This window comes from Vulpes vulpes, chromosome 16, assembly GCF_048418805.1.
Source record: "Vulpes vulpes isolate BD-2025 chromosome 16, VulVul3, whole genome shotgun sequence".
In the NCBI taxonomy this organism is placed as follows: Eukaryota; Metazoa; Chordata; class Mammalia; order Carnivora; family Canidae; genus Vulpes; species Vulpes vulpes.
In genome coordinates, this window is record NC_132795.1 from 76,057,548 (window position 1) to 76,083,299 (window position 25,752).

Below are 25,752 nucleotides of genomic sequence, written 5' to 3' on the forward strand. Positions count from 1 at the left end.
CCTTCCCTTCCCTTCCCTACCCTTCCCTTCCCTTCCTTTTCCCTTCCTTTTCCCTTCCCTTCCTTTTCTTTCTTTTCTTGTGTGTGTGCATGGGTGTAGTAAAAACACTTAAGATCTACCCTCTTAGCTAATTTCAAGTATATGATACAGTACCATTAACTATCGTCACCATGCTGGATATCGGATCCCCAGAGCTTCACCTCGCATAACTGAAACTGGGTACCACTTGAGCAACACCTCCCCATTTCTCCCAGGACGGCACATCTAAAGAACCTGTCCTCATCCCCTTTGCTACCACAGTCCTTTCACATCCCCCTGGCCCTGCAAGTCCCCCATTTCGGGTTTCACCTGCCTTCATAGCTAGCCTCTGCACATTCCCGTGGGCTGAAGCGAAGGGAGGGGGTGAAGGAAGACTGGAACTGTTAGACTGCTCTGCTCACTTCTCCCCTCCTACTTCATGACCTAAATTGATTGAGCTGAACAGGGGTTGGGGTGGGAAGGGGAAGGTACCTACTACCCAGTCACTTCCTAGACCTTTGAAGGGACATCTGCCCTGTTTCCAATTTTTTGTTATTATCAACAACACAGTAGTGAATGTCTCCATACATGTGTGAAAACTTTTATCATTTCTATTACTTTTTTAATTTCTGTTACAAGCTGTGGGGTGAGATTATTCCTCTTTCCCCAGCAAGCAACCAGACTCACATCTGAGTTGGAAAAAGCATGAAGTACCATGACAGGCAGCTTTTGAGATGGCTCCCAATGATGCTCACCTCCTGGCATCCATGCCGTAGCTAGTCTCCTCCCCTTGCATGTGAGCTGGGCCTAGTGACTTGCTTCTAATAAATGGACTCCTTATAGGCAGGAGCAGAGAGTGTACTTTTTCCCCATGGGATCCAGTCCTGTGCCTGACTCTCAGTAAGTGTCTGGTGAGTGACATCAGATGTGAGAGGTGAGGGACAATATGGCCTACCTCTGGGTCTGGACACACTGTCACTCCTTAGGGTTCGTCCAGTGGTCTTCAAACCAGGGCATGCTGTGTGGCCAGGGGTAACCTAAGACTTTCCAAAAGATATGTGAACACAGGTGGTTTAAGGAAATCTAATTCTAGATTTTCAACTTCTACATCTATTTTTCCTAAAACGGGTCTCCCAGAGAACATCTCCTGGTTGAAGCTTCTCCAATCCCACTTCTTCCTCTCAAAAGCCAAGGATTCCCTTTACCCTCCCTGAGCCTTCATTCCTACGGTACATGGTTCCCAGGAGATTAACACCTCCAGGGTATCAAACAAAGGGACAATTTAAGATATTTTTTATTTAACAATCGTACCTCTTCCATTCCCTGACCACTGTCAAATGATGCATCCTTTCTATGGGAGGATCCCCTAAAAGTAAAACAAAGAGAGTGCCCAGATCAAATATCAAGCTAGCAGCACTTTACTTCCTACAAGTGACAAGCTTGTGGCAAGCCTTTGTGCCTCGTTTTCCCTCTACCAGAAATAGAATTCATAAGTGAGATTGTCTCCAGGATGCATGTCAACATATTTATTTGAATTAAAAAATGAAGTCTGAGGGGTGCCTGGGTGGTGGAGTAGTTGACCATCTGCCTTCAGCTTAGGGCGTGATCCCGGGGTCCTGGGATCAAGTCCCACATCAGGCTCCCCACAGGGAGCCTTTGCCTATGTCTCTGCCTCTTTCTGTGTGTCTCTCATGAATAAATAAATAAAATATTTTTTTAAAAATGAAGTCTGAGTTTTTTCTGATTGAGAGTCTGATTTGGCCATTTGGTTTGACAGTGAGTTTTGGCTTAACTAATTAAGCTAAATGGTGAGGAAAATCCATAAATTGAATGAACTTGTTTTGTAGCTCCAAGTGTGTGTGTGTGTGTAATATGAATTTTTAAAAGACTTTGTATTAGCAAGATATGTTAAAATTAACAATATTTTCCTTTTCTGAACCATTTCAGAGTATATCGGTTAAACAAAGCACTTTAATGTGAGAAAGTGCAGGATGCAATCAATAGTCATCCATAAGTGAGAGTAGATATACTTTTTCATATACTTTCTAGAAATTGAGAAACCTGAATGAGCGCAATGACCAAGAATAAATTTCCCCAGGAAGTTGATTCTCCATTCTTTGCATTCAGGTAAATTGATGGAGGATCTAATTAAATTGTCAGCTGATAGATCATTAAAAAAATTTTTTGATGATAGATCACTATATGATCTTGGCATATAACTGGGAAGAGGTTCAAAGAATCGAGTCTCACTGCTACAACAAAACTCTTTTTCTTCCCATCATATTTCTTTTTTTTTGGTATATTTTTTTATTGGAGTTCAATTTGCCAACATATAGCATAACACCCAGTGCTCATCCCATTAAGTGCCCCCCTCTTCCCATCATATTTCTGTAGACATATTTTCTTAGCATGTACATCTACAAGGAATGAAAAATAGCAATCGAATTGAAGCTAAGCAGTGCCCCATTCTAACAATAAATAATGTCTATTCATGGATAAAGGAGCAAGCATAAAAGAGATCTTTCCTGTGTCATTAAAAGATGCATTTGCAACAGTATGGAGATTCCTCAAAAAATTAAAAATAGAGCTACCATATGATCCAGCAATTCCACTACTAGGTATTTACCCAAAAAATACAAAAACACTAATTCAAAAAGATCTATGCACCCTGTGTTTATTGCAGCATAATGAACAACAGCAGAATTATGGAAACAGCCCGGTGTGCATCAACCGATGAATGGATAAAGATGTGGCATATATAGACAATGGAATATTACTCGGTCATAAAAGAGTGAAATCTTGCATTTGCAACAACGTGGATGGGGCTAGGGGGTATTATGCTGAGTAAAATACGTCCGTCAGAAAAAGAGAAATACCAAATGATTTCATTCATATGTGTAATTTAAGGAACAAAACAAATGGACAAAGAAAAAAATGAGACAGACCAAAAAACAGACTCTTAACTAGATAGAGAACAATCTGGTGATTACCAGAGGGGAGATGAGTAGGGGGATGGGCAAAACAGGTGATGGGGATTAAGAGTATACTTAGGATGAGCACTGAATAATATAGAGAATTGTTAAATCCCTATATTGTACACCTGACACTAATACAACACTGTATAGTAACTATACCAACATTGAAATAAAAAACATTGTATTATCTATTTTATTATCTAAACAATCTATTAACATTGTATTTTTCTTAAATATTTATTAAAATCCATTAGTATTTTGATCAATTTTATAGGAAGACTATTTTAACGAACAAACTAGAAACTTTTTTTTAACACCTGGAGCTATTTTCATGGATAATCTAGAAACATTTTAATACCTGGAGCTTATGATCACAGGAGATTTTTAAAGTTAACTTTTATATACATATTTTTACTACAGAGTATGATAAGCATAAAAATATATTAGGATGCAAATCTCTGGGGGAATTGAATGAAAATGCATATTCAAGGAGAAAGAGGAATAATATAAGATTTCTGTTAGTAAGGAAGAGCTTATTAGGTATTTTTTAAACAGCTGATGGTGAGTATCGAATTGCTATGCTATTTATGTGTCATTGGATACATTTAAAAGAGTAATGTTACAGTTTTGTAACTGGCAGATTTTCAATATGCAGACATTGCACCCTTTGGGATCACTGTTGAAATTTGTGAGGCAAATATTTAGCTGTCAATGTACCCATGCCGCCTCTCAGACTTGGCCTAGCCTTTCTCCTTATCTGGAAAAATCTCCTTGTCCTGGCCAGGACAGCATGGATACCAAGGGTCTGGAATGGGGTGGCCTGACCAAAGTACAGGGCCCGGGATGGGGTACCTGGTGAACTGAGGGTGTACTGTGTGCATCACAGCCTTCCTGTGTGACCCGAACCCATCAGTCTCCAAAAGCCAAGCAGAAGGAAGTCCCACACTTTCCCTTAGGCACTGTGTCCTCTGAGCTGAGGACAGCAACAGGTCGTGGCCATGCAGACAAAGAGTCCCCCAGACTTTTAGGCCACAACCTCCCCCCTAACTGTCCTCTGCTTGGCTTCCGACAGAAAAGTGGGCTGAGGGGCCTGGGCTGCACACCACCTGCCTCCCACTCACTTTCTAGTTCACCCTTCTCCTCAGCAAGCCTTAGGTACACCCTGTGGAAAGAGAGGAGACCAAAGCTTCCAGGCTGCTGGAGGAGACAGTTCCCACACAGAGGCAGAGAGGGGACACCCAGAATCTTCCTCCCCTTCTCCTCAGCCTTCTCCTCAGCCTAAAAGAGGGACTTTATGCTCTCAATTTTTTCTTTGTTCGTAATTCAAGAGAATTGATGTTTTAAAGGGCCCAGGGCTTGAAATATTTATAATGTTCCTTGAGGACCAGGTACAGTAGAAGAGAACCACCTATATAAATGGCAAGACCATCATAAAAGAACCAAAGTGCTTGGGAAAGGCAATCCAGGAAGACTACTTAGAGGAAGTGAAATATTGAAATGACTTTTTTTTTTTTTTTTAGATTTATTTATTCTAGAGACAGAGAGCACAAGTGGGAGGGACAGAGGGAGAGAGAGAGAGAGAATCTCAAGGAGACTCCCTGCTGACCTAGGAGCCCGACTCGGGGCTCTATCCCATGATCCTGAGACTATGACTTGACCTGAAACCAAGAGTCAGATGCTCAACCAACTGCGCCACCCAGGCACCCCTTGAAACAACTTTTTAAAGGAGATTTGGAGGCTACTAAGCAACAGTTCCAATGTTTACTGCCTCCCAGAATGTTCTCTCTGTGGTGAGGAGCTGTAACACTGAAAATGCCAGAGATCAGCTGGAGACAGATAAGCTGAAGTCTGGGAGAGTGAAGTGAGAGGGGTGTAGTGGAAGGGGAAAAAAAAAATCCTATCTCAAATGCAATAACACTGCCCTGCTTCATTTCATTACCAGAGATGAACGCGGCTTATAAATGATGACCTTATAAGCTGAAACGTGATCCCCTGGGAGAGAGTACCCGGGCCCCAGTATTTGTAGATCTGCTCCCAGCCTGCCTGCCATAGGAGCTCTGAGAACCAACTACCCAGAGCACCTTCCATTGAGACCAATGATGCTTTAGCTGAAAAAGCATAACCTAGCACAGCACTGAGCCTTGTTGGGTTGCCCTGGCCTGGAGACCTAGCCATAGCTCAGTGGCCCAGCCAAGGGGGCCACAGCCAGGCCCATTGCCCAGTGCTGGGGTGAGGAAGGCACAGAGCAGTGGGTACTCATTGACTTTCCAACCTAGTTTGGCCAGTCCCTTCCAGGTACTTTTGGCTCCAGTCTAACTGGGTTGCTTGTTCTTGCCCTGCACCTCCCTACCAGGTGTTCTCGGACCCAGGCCACTCCCTTCCCTTAAATGCCCTTTGTTTGCATATCTCCTTGTCTACCTTCTACTAGTCCCACCTCTAGGGCTCCTCCTTGGAAAGGCTGCTCTGATTCCCCATCAATTGAACCAGCCTTTGAGCCAAGATCATCTCATCATCTTCTGTGCTTACAGCCCCTGAGCCTCTGACCTGCAGTTCTCTCATGAAATGGATCCCTTTCTACTTTGCATTATGGTTATTGATATGGTCCGATTTCCCCTCCCAGCCCAGTGCAAGAAGTATCAGCCTCTCTCACTTCAACTCCATGAACCTGAGCTGAGTACCTTCTAGGTGACAGACAGCATACTGGGTGCATTATTGAGGGAGGGACACATAACCCTGCAGCCAGGCATTCATGTCCCAGTCAGAGAACAAAGGTCAAGCACAGCTCAGAGCACCACCTTCCATGGCCAAGCTCAATGCTCTTCCTATAGCTTTAGGCCAGAATGCAGCTAAAGTTCTAGATGGTTGGAAATGATTTATCTTTAGCCAAATGCAGACCAGTCTGTGATGGTCCAGGTAGCAGTGGTTGAAAGGCCGTCCAGCAAATACTCAGTCATGGGTATGGGCTTCTGAGGAATGGTAAGCATATCCTGGGTCATGATATTTTATCTATCTGGACGCCCAGGAGGGACTCTGAAGCCAAGATTCCTATGGTCCCCAGCTGAGTACAGGGAGAACATTCAGATCACATCCGGCAGGTGGTTTTGAACTTTCTGAGAAGCTAATGAAAGTTCTGGATGTTCTTTCCAGAATTGCAGACACATGCATGTACTCCTTGGCACACAGTTATAGGGGATTCACTTACTCTTGAAAACCCATCCCTGGATCCCCAAATCAACCTTGATGTAAACAGTGGGTCCCTTGGTGTGGTCACTATGGAATAATGGGCAAAATCTCTATACCCTCAGAGAAAGGTGCTCAGAAAATATCTGTTGAATTAATGAATGACCTTGAATTTGACCAGGCTAAGATCCCTACCTTTGTTCACAAATCACTATTTCTTTTACTCTCTGGTAGAGCCAGAGCCCACTCAGTGTTCAGGTGGAACAGACAGCCTTCCGTGTGGTGACATATGCGGGGTTCAGGAAATGCCTCACTTCTGAAGAGCATCTTTCTCCAACAAAGTCTGCCATGAACATAGCCACTAACACAACATCCCTTTGAAGCAAGGGGTCAGAGTGACTGGGTATATGGAACTACTTCTTTCCTCCTTCCAGGAGGAGCCTGAAGTTGAAGATGGATACATAGGTCATCTCTTCCTTTTAGAAAGGGGCTCTGCAGACAAAGGTAAGGTGCATCGCTCCTGCAGAGACATTCTGACCTCAGCTCTAGCTCCTTTGAGGGCAATATTCAATGATGAAGAGACCTTGAGAACCATTTCAAGATCAAAACACCACCCATATGATCTGACAATCCAGAAACACAAAAATACCCTGGAAAATCTTTTGTAAGTAAACAAACAAGAACAGCCAAGAGCGCTCAGCCTCTGGAAAGTCTAGATTCATCCAAGCAGGATAGACCTTTGTAGAAGAGGTGTAGAGGGATGAGGATTTATTGGGTGTCTACTATGTGCTGGGTGGTTTCCACATATTATCTCATTTAAGCCTTGTAATATTGGGAGAAGAAAGTATCATTTTTCCCATTTACAAGTGAGGAAACAGGCAAGTGAGCCCAAAGTCATGCAGTTGGTAAGAACCCAGACTCAAACTCAGGCTGTCAGTTCTCAAAGCCCATGAGCTTTTCACTGTGCCAGAGATAGAGGGTGTTTTGTTTTGTTTCAGAACAGAATACAGATTAGGCCTGTGATCAACTCACAAATAGGGGACAATCTGGAAAGACTAAGGTTGCCCTGAATTACATCAACTTTAAAATTTGGAGGGGGGCCAGAACCCCACTATTTTCCCTGGAATGAGTTCTGGGTTTGCTCCATGATCATGAGAACCAATCACTTTTCTTTTTCAACATACATACCCAGCAGACCTTAGGATCCTTGTAAAATGTGAGCATGGAAAGATCTTCCCCAGTGGCCCAAGTCCGAAGCTTCCAGAAGCCGGGCAGAAGCTATGACATCTGATTCCACAAGATACCAGGTTCTAGGGCCCAGCAGAACCCAAGAGGGCTGACCCCTGACTCCAGGTGAACTTGACCAGGGACTCACCTGTCCATAGACTTTACTGTGCCAGGAAATGACCGACCTGGGAAAATACTCATTGTTAACCACATTCATTATTTCAAAAAAATTTTCATCTTTGTTAAAAGTATCTTTGTTTATTTTACCTCCTTGGCATTTCCTGTGGTTTCTGTGAACAAGCACACTCCCATAAATGTGATCACCACCACCATCATCATCATCGCCAACATCAGGATTTAATCTGTAGTCTAAAAAGCACTTTTCCTACAAAATGTAAATCATGATCATGAGCCATAACCAAGACTTCCTAAGACAGCCAGTGTTGAGATAAACGTAATTTTTTCCTTTGGTAATAACTTCAGACATGTTTATTAATTTTCATTCCTAGATTTTCCTCTTCTAACTCTCATGGGTAAATTTATTTTTAACTAGATATTTTTGAATAAATCACTGAACCCATTAGAGAAATAGGGACCAAACATGGTATCCACACATAAATAAATATTTTTGTGCACTGATGTTTGAAAACTGATGACTTTTGAAGTGTAGGTTTCTCAGACAAAAACCATTTGGATATCATTAAAGCGGGGGGAAAAAGCCTAAAACTTTTTCCCACTTAATAGAGGGCTCTGCAGAAAATATTTTTGGCACCTCAAGTTGTCTTGTTGTTAATCAACTATTATTATAGAGTTTTGCACCAGAACAATGTTCTAAAAGCTCTTTATCTTGTTACATAAGTAGAATGGCATTCCAAAATCTCATTTTTAAAAGGCATTAGTCACCAGTATAACAAAACACATGCTTTGTACCAATAAAATTTAATGTTCAAATAAAAAATGCTTGTTTACATGCATTTTTATATACCGGTCTATATTAAAGAGGCCATGATTTCAGGAGATGTTTTCCTTAGGTCAATGGACATTCCCTCCTATTTCTCTGTCTAATGAGAAGCCAACCCATCTCCTTGTCATCGCTCCTGGAGAGGAGGCAGAGATCCAACAGAGGAGGAGCAGATTCAGTAGTTAGGACTTTGTGATTTGAAGCCGAGAGGTAGGTCTGCCTCCCCTGCCCCCCAAATCAGTCTGGGATAAGAACTGTTTCTGCAGGGGGGTCACTGTCGCAATGAGTCGTTATCACTTCTCTGCCCTCAAACCCAACAGTTGTGGACTGCAAGAGGGTCCCACCTCGCTTCACCAACAATGGAGAATCAGACATCAGAATCTTGTACTATAATAAGAACGATGACAAAAGGTGCAGTTTTTAAAGACATTTCCTTTTCATTCTCAAGTCTAGAGGATCTGTCCATCAATATGACTTCTTGTTAAATTCACTAACCTTTGTTTCATCCAAAATAAGTAAATCCTATGAGGTAGGGCAACAGTTCACTTTAAGCTACTATAACTCTATTTGATATCTTTAGGTTAAAATTTCGAATCCCACGTCGGGCTCCCGGTGCATGGAGCCTGCTTCTCCCTCTGCCTGTGTCTCTGCCTCTCTCTCTCTGTGTGACTATCATAAATAAATAAAAATTAAAAAATAAAAATAAAATAAAAAAATAAAAAATAAAATAAAATTTCTCCTTCAATCTAATTTAAATTTCCTAATTGAAGTTTATGGCCTAGCAGCTTCTGATTTTTCCCTGTTACTGGGTTTGATGTATTTCTTTTTAAAAAATATTTTATTTATTTATTTGAGAGAGAAAGAGTGAGAGAAAGAGAGAACACACAAGCAGGGAGATGGGCAGAGGGAGAGGGAGAAGTGGAGCCCGATGCGGGGCTCCATCCCAGGACCCTGAGATCATGACCTGAGCCAAAAGCAGACACTCAACTGACTGAACCACCCAGACGCCCTGGGTTTGATGTGTTCCTTACATGCATTCAGAATTCACATAACATAACATTGCTAATGTAACATTAGGACATTCGTAGACTTCTCTTACAACACTTTGCAACCACGGGAGTGGGTATCAGAGTTGAAGATGGAGTTTCTCGTAGGTAATGTCTTCTTTTTTGGTTCTATAAACAAAAATATGTGTTGTCTAAAGGAATATTTCAGTCTACTAAAAGGTTAGATTTTTATTCAATAACAGGCGAATAATTGATTAGCCTTATTAATTAGACATCGAAGCCCTCCCAAATTAAAATAAATAAATAAATAAGGTTCATAGTAACAGAAATACCAGGAAGACAGAGAAACATACCCTGGAAGCTATTTGTGTGTGTGTGCAAAAGAGATACTGCTACTACTAATTCTTCCTTTTCCTCACCTGAAAGCCTTGCAAATTTTAGACAAACTACCTCTCTGTCAGAATTGAGAAAGAGAAGGGAAAAACAAAATGAAGCTGACACCATTTTTTTTTTGCCTATGATGTCATTTGCTGTCTTCCAAAGCCCGCGGGTCCAATTTTGATGTCAGGGTGCGTAACTCCACAGTGACAGGCCCAAACTTATTTGAAGAGGGAAATAACCTTTCAGCTCCGTGCAGTCATTTTCCCCACGAAGACAAATATAGCCCAGGCTGAAATCACTTAGTGTCAATCAAGGTAACCAGATCAGCTCAGCATTAATAATGCATTTGGTCACGTGCCCTCACAGCGAGCGAAGTGTGAGATAGCCAGCTCCTTGTTCCATGGGACACCCACCGGCTTCTATGTCAGGCCGCAGCTCTCCTGGCCCAGCTGGGAAGCAACAGGGTAATTTAATCTGCCACCCACTCTAATTGCTAAACTGAGAGAATTATCAGGGCTGCCAGAAAGGGCTTGCAGAGCTCTGGGTCCAGGCTTGGTGGCTGGTATGCAAAGCTATGGCTGGGGTTCTCATTAGGGATGGACCGGGTTTTGGAGGGTCTAATAAGGTTTATGCAACTTAGGGTCTCTCTTTAGGAAAAGAATACAAACTTACAAATACAGAATCAGAAGCAGGGACTTGGAAAGGTCCCTTTTAAGTGAGAGGCCCTGACTGAAGCTTATGTTTCATTAACATCACGGTAAATCCTCCAGTTGTCATGGAAACTGGAAGAACATTTGTCTCCCGTCTACATCCTAGATTTTGGATTGGCTGACTCCAAGGAAGTATATCTTCTCTACTCTTCTGTGATCATTTGTACTTTTCCATAATTCCTTACATGGAGGTGAACTATATGCAATGCAATAATGGGTCACAGGTCATCCTTTTACCAACCACCTCAAATGTAGACACCAGTCACCTATTGGTATGTCCTGGTTGTCCTCTAGATGCCAACTTTTAAAGGTTAAGTATATGTCCCAAATATCCTTAGTTTCCCCTAAATATCAGCAATAAAACTTTTGAAGAGGATGACCAGAAACTCAATCACTAGAGATAAAAATACAATGGACTCAGGGGAGACCTTTGAAACAAGCAGTTTTCAGGCAAACCAAAGACTGCTTGTCTTATTTAAGTATTTATAAGCAATCTAGAAGCATTATTACCACAATAGGGAAAAATCAAATGGCATTTAATCCCTCAAATGCATTGCTGGTTCAACACTTCAAAATATTAATAGACTGCAAGAGAAAAATTATATGATTATTTTAATGGAAGCAGAAAAATTATTTCATTAATCTTAATACTCATTCCCAAAAAACTCTAGGCAACTTGGAAATAGAAGAAAATTTTATTTTCTTGATAATGTTGACCAGAAACCTAGAGCAAATATTATACATAGTGATGAAATAAGAGAAGTATTCCTATAGATATTAGGAACAAGATAAGGATCCCCATAGCTATTTCACATTGACCTGGCCACTTAAATAACAGGGAAAATAAGTAAGACATAAGGATTCAAAAGGAAGAAACAAAACTGCCAGTATTTGCAAACAACATAATCACGTATCTAAAAATCTAAGAGAAAAAATAAAAAAAAAATCTAAGAGAATCTGAAGTAAATGATCACAATTCACAGAGTTCAGTTAGGAAGAAAAGCATAATTTTGACATATGAAAACAACAGCTTGCCTGTATCCTACAATAACTATTACAAAATGTCATGAAAAAAACTCTCATTTACAAAACTCACAAAACACAAAATACCTAAGAATAAACAAAAAATGTTCAAGATCTAAATGAAAACATGTTAAGATTTTACTGAAAAATGTAAAAGAATACCCAAAGAAATGAAGAAAATATTCATGTATCTGGTTGAAAAGTCTTGGCATCTAAAGATGATTGTTTCCCCCAAATTAATCTACACATTCAGTTAAATCACAATCAAGCTTCCAGGGGGATGTTTCAAAGAACTTATAAACTGATACTAAAATTCTTCTATAGGAGAAAACGTGAAAAAATACCTAAGGTAATTCTGAAAAACAAGTTCTAAAAGAGAGGGTGTGCTGTCATAAATTTCTGAAGTAGACCAATAGAGGCTAGGCTTGAAGATGAGTAAGAAGGAACACTCAGGTACTCCAGGAGTACACAAATTGCATGTCATTGCAATGACCTTAAAGGCTGTGACATTGCATCAAGTATGAGAGCTTGGGGAGCACATCTTCTTGGTTTACCTTAATCACACTATGAGAGACAGTCTGAGTGCTGGCCGTGGTCAACAGGCCAGAAAGAAACTTCCAGGTGATGGAAGTCCTGAACAGTGTTCCATAGTCTCCCAGCCAAAATGCCTCAAAACTTCAGAATGGTTTTGCAAAACCACTCTTGGTAAGCCACATTATCCAGACCTATTATCAATTTCAGTTTCTTGCTATATTGCTATTATGCCATACTGCTGCACTGCACACAGATTAAATGATAATAATCAGGCATCAAACACGCCTGATTGCCTTAAGACAATATGACAGGCTATGTGTGATGCCTGGTTATTATCACTACTCACCCTACAACCCACTGTCTGCTACTTTAGAAGTGTAAAAGAGCATGTGCTCTCTTTCAGGACTTTTTTTTTTTTTGAAAATTTCAGGCAAGCATGCAATTTATCTACTGGGAGGAGCTGAGCAGGCCTGGCCATTGGCTGTCACAATATCAAAATAATAAAAAGGGAAATAAAACATTGTAACTTTGGTACAAAGTAGCTTAATGAGACATTAAAGGGAATACAGAAACTTAACCATGAATATATGGGAAGGTATTTTATGATAAACATGGCATTTAAAGTCAATACGGAAAGAACATACTGATTATTCAAAAAATGATATCAAAGTGGGCACCTGGGTGGGTCAATTGGTTAAGCATCTGCCTTCAGCTCAGGTCATGATCCCATGGTCCTAGGATTGAGTTCCACATAGGGTTCCCTGCTCAGCTGGGTCTGCTTCTCCATCTCCCTCTGCTCCTCCCCGTTAGCTCCTGTGCTCACTCTCTCTCTCATGCATGTGCTCTCTCTCAAACTAAATAAATAAAATCCAAAAAAAAAAAAAAAGATATTGGAGCAATTTACTAACCATTTGGGAGAAATTAATTTATGTTGCTACTTTTTACTACTCAAAAATATAAGTTCCAGAAGGATTAAAGACCTAAACCATATACAGAACTATAAAACCTTAGAAGAAAATCTTAGAAAATGTGATGTAGGGAAAGCCTCTGCAAAAACTATAGAGGAAAAGTGATTAGATCTGATTTTGTCAAATTGTAAAATTCTGTCAACAGAAGTCAACATAAACATACTAAAAGAAAAGCAACAGATTATGAAAAGATATTTGCTACATATGTAACAAAGGATTGATGTTCAAAATATATAAGGAATTCCTATAAGAAAATGACACATAGACCAACAGAAAACTAGGTGAAAGATATGAATTGGCAATTCATAAAAGACAAACTATAAGCCAATATTAAACACAAAAAAGTCAGCTTCACCGCTTACCAGTATAGAAATAAACAATAGTGGGATACATTTCCATTTTTTGCTTGTGATCAACAATATTTTTGTTTGTCTGAGAAAGTATATTTTCCCTTAATTTTTGAAAGATATTTTCACTGGGTATGAAATTCTGCTTCACAGAGGTGTCCCCCACCACCATCCCCGCCACTGTCACCCCCTCCAACACTTTAATGATGTCACTCCATCATCTTCTGGCTTACACAGTTTCTGACAAGAAGTCTGCAGTAATTTTAAAATCTTTGCTCCTATGCATAGAATGTTTTTTCCCTCCATCATCTTCAAGTTTTTCTCTTCATCCTTGGCTTTCAACAGTTTGAATATTATATGCCTAGGTTATTCTGGTTTGCTTTTGTACTTACTCTGCTTGGTGTTCTCTGAGCTTTTTAGATCCATGGGTGATGTTTATCATTAATTTTGGCAACTTTTCAGCCATAATTTCTTTAAATAATTTTTGTCTTTTCTCTCTTCTCTCTTTCTAAAATTGTAATTTATATGTATATTAAACTATTTGCTATCATCCCTCAGATTTTGCATGTTCTGTTTTTCTTTCTTTTTTCACTCATCATGTGTGTGCTTCCATTTGGGAAATCTCATAAAGATAGATCTTCAAAAAAAAAAAAAGATCTTCATGTTCGATGATTCTTTCCTTTTTTTTTTTTTAAGATTTTATTTATTTATTCATGAGAAACACACACACACACAGAGGCAGAGACACAGGCAGAGGGAGAAGCAGACTCCATGCAGGGAGCCCAATGTGGGACTCGATCCTGGGTCTCCAGGATCACACCCTGGGCTGAAGGCAGTGCTAAACCACTGAGCCACCTGGGCTGCCCTCTTTCCTGGGTATATCAAGTTTACTAATGAGCCTGTTGAAGGCATTCTTCAATTCTGTTACTATGTCCTACATTTCTAGGACTTCCATTTGATATTTTCTTATTATTTATATCTCTCTACTAAAATTTCCCATCTGCTATTGTGCATTGTCCATCTGTTTCATTAGAATCTTTACCATAGAAATCACAGTTATTTAAAATTTTGTCTGATCAGTCCAACTCAGTCTCACCCTGTTGGCTGCTTTGTCTCTTGATAGTGTCTTTTTCCTTACTTTTTTGTATGTTTCTTGAATTTTTGTTGAAATCCATTCATCTTATAGGTGATGGTGAAAATTGCTGCAAATGGTTTTTAGGCCTAGAAATAAGCATGCCTTTCCCTCTGCTAGGCCTTTGGTATAGGCGTTTGAGTCAATATATTCAGGAGATGCTATGTGGCAGACACTGTTGGTTGTCTCTCCAAAGGTAATCTCATCTTTTTTCCTTGCTAAAAAAAATTGAATATCAAGGGGGCACCTGGGTGGCTAAGTCAGTTAAGCATCTGCCTTCAGCTCAGGTCATGATCTTGGGGTCCTGGGATTCAGCTTCATGTTGGCCTTCCTGCTCAGTGGGGAGTCTGCTTGTCCTTTTCTCTCTGCCCTTCCCCCTATTTGTTTTTTCTCTCAAATAAATTAATAAAAATCTTTGGGACACCTGGGTGACTCAGCGGTTGAATGGTTGAGCATCTGCCTTTGGCTCAGGGTGTGATTCCCAGACCTGGGATTGGGTCCCGCATCAGGCTCCCTGCAGGGAGCCTGCTTCTCTCCCTACTATGTCTCTGCCTCTCTCTGTGTATCTCATAAATAAATGAATAAAATCTTCTAAAATATCTTTTTTAAAAAACTTGAATATCAAGCAAGTGTTGGGTGACAATGTCTTTAGGAAAAATATGGCCTTCCTCCAGTTTCAGGTGAATCGTGTTTGGTTTAAGCTAATCATGGAAATCTGATTCCCTTTGCCAGTGACTGGCTTATAAGAAACATTAGTCCAGTCCATACCAAAAATATCAGAGTGCAGACTTCAGAGAGGAGTCTGGGAAAGATTTTTCCACATGATAAAAAAGGGGGCTGCAGAAAATAGTTTTTCCCCCTTCCATTTTCTCTTTAAGCCATGTGAAGATATGCTGTTGGAAGCTGTGAACACCATCTCATGATCACAAAGGAAAAACCAAGGAAAACTTGGAGACATGACTCAAAACCCAGACATGATTAAACTACTGAATGAATTGACCCTAGAATCACCTATGTGTATTCCATATTGTATGAGGAAAAAAATAGAATCTCTCTTTCTGATCTTATTCCTTGGAGGAGAACCTATCCCAAAGAACATAATGCTTAAAAAGCTGAGTACAGATCCTTTACCTCTTTGATTAGGTTTATTCCTAGGTATTTTATGGTTTTGGGCTCAATTGTAAGTGGGATCAATTCCTTAATTTCTCTTTTTTTTCTGTCTCATTTTTAGCATATAGAAATGCAACTGATTTCAGAAAAGACCCTGAATAGCCAGAGGAATGTTGAAAAAGAAAACCAAAGCTGGTGGCATCACAATTCTGGACTTCAAGCTCTGTTATAGAGTTGTAATCATCAAGACAGTATGGTATTGGCACAAAAACAGACATATAGATCAATGGAACAGAATAGAGTACCCAGAAATGGCCCCTCAACTCTATGGTCAACTAAACTTTAAGAAAGCAGGAAAGAATATCCAATGGAAAAAAGACAGTGTCTTCAACAAATGGTGTTGGAAAAATTGGACAGTTACATGTAGAAAAATTAAACTGGACCATTTTATTACACCATATACAAAGATAAACTCAAAATGGATGAACGACCTAAATGTGAGACAGGAATCCATCAGAATTCTGTATCGAATGGGAGAAGATATTTGCAAATGACATACCAGATAAAGGGCTAGTATCCAAGATCTACAAAGAACTTATCAAACTCAACACCCAAAAAACCAGATAAGCCAGTCAAAAAATAGGCAGAAGAAATGAACAGATATTTCTCCAAGGAAGGCATACAAGTGGCCAACACATATATGAAAAAATGCTCTACGTCACTCAGCATTAAGGAAATATCAATCAAAATCACAAGGAAATAACTAACTCACACCAGTCAGAATGGCTAAAATTCACAAGACAGGAAACAACAAATGTTGGAAAGGATGCGGAGAAAGGGGAATGCTCTTACACTGTTGGGGTGAAATGCAAGCTGGTACAGCCACTCTGGGCAACAGTATGGAGATTCTACAAGAAGTTAAGAATAGAGCTACCCTACGACCCAGTAACTGCACTACTAGGTATTTACCCCAAAGATACAAATGTAGTGATCTGAAGACCACCAGTATCCCAATGTTTTAGCAGCAATGTCTATAACAGCCAAAAGAGCCCAAATGTCCATCGACAGACAAAGGGATAAAGAAGATACGAGATACATAAAGACTCCTAACTCTGGGAAACGAACTAGGGGTGGTGGAAGGGGAGGAGGGCGGGAGGTGGGGGTGAATGGGTGATGGGCACTGAGGGGGGCACTTGATGGGATGAGCACTGGGTGTTATTCTGTATGTTGGTAAATTGAACACCAATAAAAAATAAATTTATAAAAAATAAATAAATTCCACCTAGTTAACATACAAAAAAAAAGATACGAGATACACACACACACACACACACACACACACACACTAAAATATTTCTCAGCCATCAGACAGGATGAAATCTTCCCATTTACATCAACACGGGTGGAACTAGAGGGTATTATGCTGAGTGAAATAACTCAATTAGAGAAAGACAATTATCATTTGGTTTCACTCATATAAGGAATATAAGAAACAGCACAGAAGATCAGAGGGGAAGGGAGGGAAAACTGAATGGGAAGTCATCAAAGAGGGAGACAAACCACCAGACTCTTAGCTATAGGTAACAAACTGAGGGTCGCTGGAGGGGAGGTAGCAAGGGGTTTGGGGTAACTGGGTGATGGGCATTAAGGAGGGCACATGATATGATGAGCACGGGGTGTTATATGCAACCGATGAATTAGTAAACTCTACATCTGAAACTAATGGTGTACTATATGTTGGCTAATTGAATTTAAATTAAAAAAAGAAAAATGTAAGTTAGGGTATGATCAGTCTCAAATAATTCCCACTAAAGTTCAAGGGACTTGAACAGGATAACTGAGGGAAGCTTCCCAGCAGAGGTGGAAGTGAGCTGGATCTTGCAGGAATCGTACCAGAGGAAGACATTTCTGGCAGGATGAAAGCCAAGGTGCCAGGAACGGGAATAGGAGCAAGTAAAGCAGCAAAGTTGGATCCAAGTTTTCAAGTGAGGTGAGTGCCAGAGATAACAGACTATATTATAGAGGGTCTTGAAGGCCAGGCTATTAAATCTGGAGAGAGCCTAGGATGATTGAAGCAGGTGGGATGGAGCTGGGATGACCCATTGTGGTACTCAAAGTGTTAGGAAATGGGGGCATTCACTTGAGAAATGATCCCTCTCCCATTGTTGGTCTATGCTCATGGAATAAAAGCAGTGATTAGTATATATAGTGAAGACAAACAGAGATTTTAAAAAGACCAGTAGAAAGAGCAAGTCGGGCACCATGACCCTCCAGGCAGGAGAACAAGAAGCAGACCCAGGAAAAGAAAAAAGAAGGTCTCCAAGGCAATTCCTTTGCTGACAAAAATGAGTTCTTTAGAAACCATCCATTTCGACCGAGGCTGCGAAGAGAAATGTGGTTCATTTTTACAAATTCCAATGCCATTTGTGGTTTGTAGTGTTTTCAACTACAAGATAATTTTCCTGCTGTCACTGAAAGCTGTAGTGTTCTTCAAACTACACAGTGAGATCAAAACAATACTGAAGTAGGTGAGTGTGCTTTTCTCCAGAAATGCCTTTTAAGACAGGACAGAAGGAGAGATACTCAAGTAAGAGTTTTTTATCTCAAGCACTTTAATTATGGTAACAGTCTGAAAATTCCTCATACCTTTCCTTCGAGGTGATCAAAAGCAATTTTACCGCACTCATGGTTTTTATTGATATGAAGAAAACTCTTCAGATTTCAGCAAAGAGGTGAGACTTATTTTATATTTGCATCAAAGCTACCAAATCACATACCTGACAAGTCATATTTTACAAAAAAAATGAAGCCTTGAAATTTTACTGTCATAAGGTTTCTAGTCCCTTCCTTTTGTTTTAGTACTCCTGCCAAACATGCCAGGAGAGAAAGCGCCTTGAACTTCCCTGAACAACACATCTCTCATGCCCTTCATACCTCATCTCAATTCTCTGACAATCCAGTCTGAGGTTTAAGAAATTCTCCACAGGAAAAACCTCAAAACACACACAGTACCTTCCACTCGCATCAGGAGTCATATATTAAAACTGCCCTCACGGATCAGCTCCTGGGTTTTCCTGACAGAAGGGTAGGGAGGTCTACCCTCAGACCTAGGAGCTGGTTCTCCTGGGTGTCTGCACTTCTCTCCTTTTACCCTCAAGTGAACCCTCATTTCCCCTGTAGGAAACCTACCCGTCTTTCCAGTGCTCCGAGTCCTTGGACAGATTGCCCATGATTTCCCAAGAACCCTCCAAATAGTTCCTCAGTAGGGTTCAGCCAGCTGTGATCTGCTTCTTCGGGCCCTAATTTGTGAAGTCAAGTTTCTTCAGTGCTATGAAACATGCATAGTTTAAAATAAGGAGGCCCAACTGAGTTGGAACCAGTGGGAGGTGAGGCCCAGACATCAGTTCAATTTTTAAAGCTGCCCAGGTAGTCTTTTTCCCATCGTGCGTTGCATGGAATCAGCTCATGGGTTTGAGACCTGAAAATTGAGAGCTTCTTTGCCCCAGTGCCTCTGTGCCATCACCATGCCACCAAACGAATATTTTGAATTCCAGCAGAAGCACTGTGGCCATCGTTTGGATTACCAGGAGAAAAAGAGAAAAAAGGAAGGTCAGGAGGTTCAAGAACATTCAAAGAAGGCAAAAAAAGATGATTGGTTTGAAAGCTGAGCTATACTATCAACAGCGCCAGGCTGAGAAAATACAAATGAAAAAGACTATCAAGACGCGTGAAAAGAGAAGCTCCAAACAAAAGAATGATGGGAAGACTCTGCAGGGAGACTCTGCAAGGACAGGCAATACCTGCATGTCTACAGGACAGGGAGGGACAGTCCCCAGCTAAAGTCCTTTCCACTATGATTAAACAGAAATGCAAAGAGAGGGCACCTACCTGGGCAGAAATGCAAAGAGCCCTGCTGGCGCAGCGGTTTAGCACCGCCTGCAGCCTGGGGTATGATCTTGAGGACCCTGGATCGAGTCCCACATTGGGCTCCCTGCATGGAGCCTGCTTCTCCCTCTGCCTGTTCCTCTGCCCCTCTCTCTCTGTGTCTCTATGAATAAATAAATAAAATCTTTAAAAAAAAAAAAAAAAGAAAACTAAAGAAATGCTGATGATGTAGCCCCACCCCCTTTAAAAAAAAAAAAAGAGAGAGGGCACCTAGGTAGCTCAGTCGGTTGGGCATCGGCCTTCGGCTCAGGTCATGATCCTGGGGTCCTGGGATGGAGCCCCGAATCAGGTTCCCCGCTGAGTCTGCTTCTCCCTCTCCCTGCCACTTCCCCTGCTTATGCTCTCTCTCTCTGTCAATAAAAAAATAGAATCTCTCTAAAAAAAAAAAAAAAATGCAAAGAAAAAGCAGGAAAATGGGAAGTCCCTTTTCCCAAAGTTCGTGCCCAAGAAGAAAGAGAAATATTAAAAGTTATCTGAATAAGGAAGAGAAAGAACAAAGCATGGAAGAGGATGGTTACTAAAGTCTGCTTTGCTGGAAATGGCTTTACTGGAAAACCACCTAAAGATGAGAGATTCATTAGGCCAATGGGCTTACATTGCAAAAAGGCCCCTGTAACATATTCTGAATTGAAAACTACCTTTTGCATGCCAATTCTTGGTGTAAAAACAAATCCCGCATCCCTACTATATACAACTTTGGGTGTTATTACCAAAGGTACCATCATTGAGATGAAGGTGAGTGAGTTGGGCCTTGGGACACGATTTGGAGAAAAATATGCCCAGATACCAATGATCCTGAAAGTGATGGAGGAAAGGCAGTTTTGCTGGTCTGACAGCAGTTTCAGACAAGTAAGTCCTTATAATTACTGAAGACCACACACCAGTCAGGAAAAGCAGCAGTACTGGGGTGGTTCCGAATACCACCAAACAGCCTGACATATCTGCAATCACCAAGAGAACTATTTATTCTATTGTAGAAAAAAAAAAAAAAACATTAAAAGAGCCCTGTTTCACAAACTGGTGTTTATTTTTTAGTCTGTTTAGCATTTAGATGTTCAGAAGTTTGAATACTTCAAAAAGCAATTACAGAAATATTGTGGTATCTGCATTAAGAAATGAGTCCTCAGCAATGCAGATCCAGTGTTAGCGGAAAAACTAGTATAGTTGAAAGCACCTTTTATCATAAACGTTAGAGCACACTTAAATATGGAGCCTACACTATGAAACATCATCTCTGGGATCTTACCTGAGGTCTCTTCCACCTCATTTTCCCTCATTAAACCTAAGAAATGTAGCATTAACATGCAGTAACATTTGTTTATAAAGTATTGACACTAAAAGTATAGGAGACAAGGCATGCTACCCTACTAAATAGGAAGGGTGCAGAAGCATTTTCATAAATCTTTTCACCTCTAATTCCTCTTACAGTTAGTTGGTGAAATTGTATTTGAAACATTTTTTTCCTCTCAATCATGTGTAGTAATATCTACTTGGAACTGTTTTGGTTTTTTTGTTTTTAAGATTTTATTTATTTATTCATGAGGTACACAGAGAGAGGCAGAGACCCAGGCAGAGGGAGAAGCAGGCTCCCCATAGGGAACCTGATGCAGGACTCACCTGAAGACCCCGGGATCACGCCCTGAGCTGAAGGCAGATGCTCAACCACTGAGCCATCCAGGCATCCCTGGAACTGTATTTTCTACTCAAAATATATAGAAAAAATACAGTAAAATGTTTAAATTTTCATACTTTTAGAATGTTTAAAAATTTAAGTGATTCCAGGTAAAATAGTTTTTAAAAAGACTGTACTGATGTCCTTAAAGAGAGATTCATTGCAGTTACTTGGATAATATAAAAAAGGTCATGTTTTATGTTTGTAACCTAAAATTCTTGTCAAATAACCTTTGTAATCTGAATTATGTTTATAGTTTTGAGCTTAAGGTGTCTGTAGTATTAATCTATAATCATGTTAAAGGTATTCATTTATTTATTTATTTTAAAAGATTTTATTTATTTATTCATGGGGGGGGGCGGGCAGAGACACAGTCAGAGGGAGAAGCAGGCTCTATTCAGGGAGCCCGATGTGGGACTCGATCCTAGGTCTCCAGGATCATGCTCCAGGCTGAAGGCGGCACTAAACCGTTCAGCCACCCGGGCTGCCCCTGTTAAAACCTTTTAATTCTGTTTATTTTTTTAAAGTCTGTCTTGAAAATACAAAATAAAACAAACAATGAAGTAGGACAGGTAATTTTAGTCTGCAACCAGGGTTCAGAAACACTAGGTTAGAGGATCTGTAAAATTCTATCATCTTTAGCATTCCGTGGCTCTAGAAGGTACTAGTGGATTACGAGGGGACATCACTCCCCTTTTCCTTTTGAAACATGATGACTAACCCTAGAATGGCAAATAGTTTCAGTTCAAAGACCTACACTCATGACTTAGTAGTTGCCGTCTAGAGCTCCACAGTGAGGTTTAAGGCAGAGTCTGGACTAAAAGGGAAAGAGCATTGAATCAACCAGCCATGTCTAGTATGAGCAATGGGGAGAGAGAAGTACCCAAGATTTCTCCTGGCTTGTCCTAATCCAAAGAAGAGAACACACAGGAGGAGATCTCAGACAATACAGATCAGTGCTATCCCTTGTTTCAGGGAAATACTGCTGTGTAACAAAACATTCCAAATCAAAGCAGACCAAAACAGTAACTGTACATTCATGGTGATACCAATTGGACAGGGTTTTGGGGAGACAGCTTATCTCATTTCCAAGTGGTGTTGAGGGAGAGGATCTTGATTGAGGCTGGAAGATCAAGATAGTGTCACAGTCCCAGGCTCTCCTTGGTTGAAGAAGCTGGAAAGGGCTGTGGGGGATGGCTGTCCCCCTTCCCCAGCAGGGTCCTTACATGGTGGCTCAGAGCTCTAGAAGAGTGAAAGTAAAACCTGTCAGGCCCATGAAAGGCCTCTTACAAGGCTCAGACAGGCACAGCATTGTGTCTGCAGAATTCTCTTGGTCACAGCAAGTCACAAGGCCAGCCCCAGATTCAAGGAGAGGAGAAATAGTCTCTACCTCTTGATGGGAAGCATGACACAAATGTCCAGGGACTGAAGGAATTGTTTGCAGCTGTCTTAGCAGACAATTGACCATATCTCTGTTCTTGGCTCAGCTGATGGATCCTGTTGTGTGTTTATTGGCCTAGAAATCATACCATAAAATAGGTGAAGAGAGCAAGTCGATATTCCTGATGATCCATTCCTAACTTATCTTGTTTAAGTATTATAAACAATATAAACAACCCTTGAAGGGATTATATTTTGTTGTATTAAGAATACTACTGGGGGAAGGAAGAGAGAAAGGGAAACCAAGAAGCAGACTCTTAACTACAGAGAACAAACTGATGGTTACTAGAGGGGGGGTGGATGGGAGGAATGGGTTAAAATAGGTGATGGGGATTAAGGAGGGCACTTGTGATGAGCACTGGGTGATGTATGAAAGCGTTGAGTTACTATACTCTTGAAAAATATTACACTGTATGTTAACTAACTGGAATTAAAATAAAAACTAAAAAAAAAAAAAAAAGAATACTATTGGACATAGGAAATTAAGAACACAATAGGAAGGGAGCTGTTTCCCCAGCAGCACTCTTATGCAAAACCCAAATTGCTAGATAGTCTCTCGGGTGTCAGTTTCAGGATATTGTGCATAACATGAGATTAAGAACAGGAAGTGGAACCAGTGGCTTAAAATCCACTTCTAGGAAATTACACCCCCCCCCCCCACTCCACTCTGATCTCCCTCCACCATGCTGCATATCCTTAGGGCATCCGTCTTCTCCTGGAGGCTGTGTTCACTTGTTTAAGGTCTTTGTTTTCCTTCATGCCAGATGATCCCAAAGACTTTGGCAGGCATCTTCTTTTATCCTAATTACTCTTCAAATAGAACCCAGCCCTAGATTCTGTTCTTGAAACCATGTCACAAACAGTAAGGTTGTGCCCACGACTCCAAGTGGAAAAACTTTTACCAATGGAGTTTCACTTGTTTCTAGGTTGTAGTTGTACTGGTTAAAATTCCGAGGCAGGTGCACCTGGGTGACTCAGTGGTTGAGCGTCTGCTTTTGGCTCAGGTTGTGATCCTAGGGTCCTGGGATTGAGTCCCACATTGGGCTCCCTGTGGGGAGCCTGCTTCTCCCTCTGCCTATGTCTCTGCCTCTCTCTGTGTGCCTCTCATGAATAAATAAACAAAATCTTTTAAAAATAAACAAGTAAAATAAAACTCCAAGGCAACTTTCTTTGTTATTTAGACAAAAATGAGACTTGGGAGTTTTTTTAAACAAGACAATTTGAAGGAAGGACACAGAGGTATAATAGACATAATGCTTGTCCTTTGAGGTTTACTGGAGAAAAATGATGTGAATGATGCCATAGACATAATTACATAGACTGTGCCCAATCATTTAACCCACAAGGGTTTATTGAGCACTTAATATGCTCCTGACATGGTGTTAAGCACTGAGAGCAGAGAAAAAAGGACTCCGTTCTGGCTGTGATATTCTGAGTAGGGGAGGCAGATCAGATAGGTAATCCATTACGTTGCACATGATAGCTTATGTAGTCTGATAATAATAATAATAATAACAGAAAACTTTTGTAGCACTTACCATGAACCAGGCATGGTTCTATACACTTTGACTTATACTAATTCACTTATTTCTCAGAATGACTGTGTGGTCTAAATTCTCTTATTATCCCCATTTTAAAAATCAGAAATGGAGACACAGAGAAGCAAAATAATATGTCCAAGGCAAGCCCATAGCAGGTAGATAGAGCCAGGGATTTAAACCCACATGGCTGGCTCTTGGGTTCGTTCTCTTCACCACCACAGAGAAGAGCCCTGCAGAATGTGATGAGAAAGGTCCATTTGGGGGCAACTAGCTTCCCTGCACCCTCTATTCAGAGACTCACCCCTCATTCGGAACCATGTCCTCACAAATGACAGGTTGGAATCTGGAAAAGAGAGGTGGAGTGTAATTTTGATTTTCAGAGTCTTTTTTTAAAGACTTTATTTATTTATTCATGAGAGACACACAGAGAGAGGCAGAGACATAGGCAGAGGGAGAAGCAGGTTCTCCAGGGGAGCCTGATGTGGGACTCAATCCTGGGACCCTGGGATCACGACCTGAGCCAAAGGTAAACACTCAACCACTGAGCCACCCAGGAACCCTGATTTTCAGTCTTTTAACACACATTGCTTTAGCTACCTACATCTCACATTTTGCAGTGAGGAAAACAGATGAGGAGATAAATGTCACCCAGTACATAAATCCGAGCCAGGCCTCAGACCAGATCTCCAGATGGATTATCCAGTGCTCCTTCCACTGTGACAACATAGTCCCTCTCCACAACAGGACCCCCAAGTGTCCATTTGGCTAGTCTTGTGTCCAGAGGGTCACTGTGACACAAAAAGAATCACTGAGGACATTCAGAATGCTGTGACCCCAGAGGAGGCAAATGCACTCATGGTAAGAATGATGTCTCATCGTTATTGTAGTCACAACATGAGCTGCAGGTCTCAGTGTCCTTACCTGTGAAAGAAAGGAAGAGGGTTCAAGATGATTTCCAGAGGGCCCATCCGGCTCTATTTTTCTCCACCTCCATCACCATCCACATGTTGCTTCATTATTTTAGTCAACTGTTGTTTTTGGCCATCACCGAGTGTCCAGTTCCACTCACAGCAGAGCTGCGTTGACAGTCTATGTTGTCGGAGCTGGAAGCCCGGCGCCTGAGACACAGCCTGAGGCATGTCTGTATTCCAGCCGAGTCCCTCTCCTCGGTTCAAGCTAACCTCGGAGCAGCCAGCATTTCCATGTCCCACTGTGGGATCTGCTTTGTAGCCTGAAACGAGATACGTGTCTCCCTATTAATATCCTCACACTGTCTGAATGCATTTTAAAAGCTCACCGTGCTTGGCAACCTGCAGGCCTGTTTTTGTTATTGTTGGTTGGAGTCATGCATACTTGACTTTAAAAGTTCGCCCTCGGTGTAGCTTTAGCTGATCAGAGGAGCATGACACAGAGAAGGACATGGGTAAATGTCCTTTGCAAAGCAGATACCCCTGGATGTATTTCTCTTGCTGGAGATCTGCACCAACCCAAATGCATGGCTGTGGTGGTTCTCACCGGGTGGAGTAAGTGCCAATGAGGTCACAGAGAGAGTAGAGGGCATCCCAAAGATTGCAACACAGA

At 41.0% G+C, this 25,752-nt stretch overlaps 1 long non-coding RNA gene and 1 pseudogene across 3 annotated transcripts in view; one reads left to right on the forward strand and one right to left on the reverse strand.

Moving 5' to 3' along the window:
* LOC112915215 (uncharacterized) overlaps nt 1-25,402 on the reverse strand; it is a 61,726-nt gene extending 36,324 nt beyond the window's left edge. Inside the window, exons 1-7 of one of the 3 annotated variants that reach the window (XR_011997753.1) lie at nt 25,093-25,402; nt 22,581-22,706; nt 21,948-22,432; nt 21,136-21,217; nt 7,668-7,785; nt 7,549-7,585; nt 7,362-7,460 (exon numbers count right to left, since the gene is read on the reverse strand). This is a non-coding gene — a long non-coding RNA (uncharacterized lncRNA). Of the gene's footprint in view, nt 1-973; nt 1,062-1,329; nt 1,385-7,361; nt 7,461-7,548; nt 7,586-7,667; nt 7,788-18,762; nt 19,052-21,135; nt 21,218-21,947; nt 22,433-22,580; nt 22,707-25,092 lie in introns of those variants that run through there. The other 2 variants (XR_011997754.1, XR_011997755.1) reach the window with 2 other exon arrangements.
* Nucleotides 19,098-20,351, forward strand: LOC112915214 (ribosome biogenesis protein NSA2 homolog; annotated as a pseudogene).
* Nucleotides 25,403-25,752: the final 350 nt, after the last annotated feature.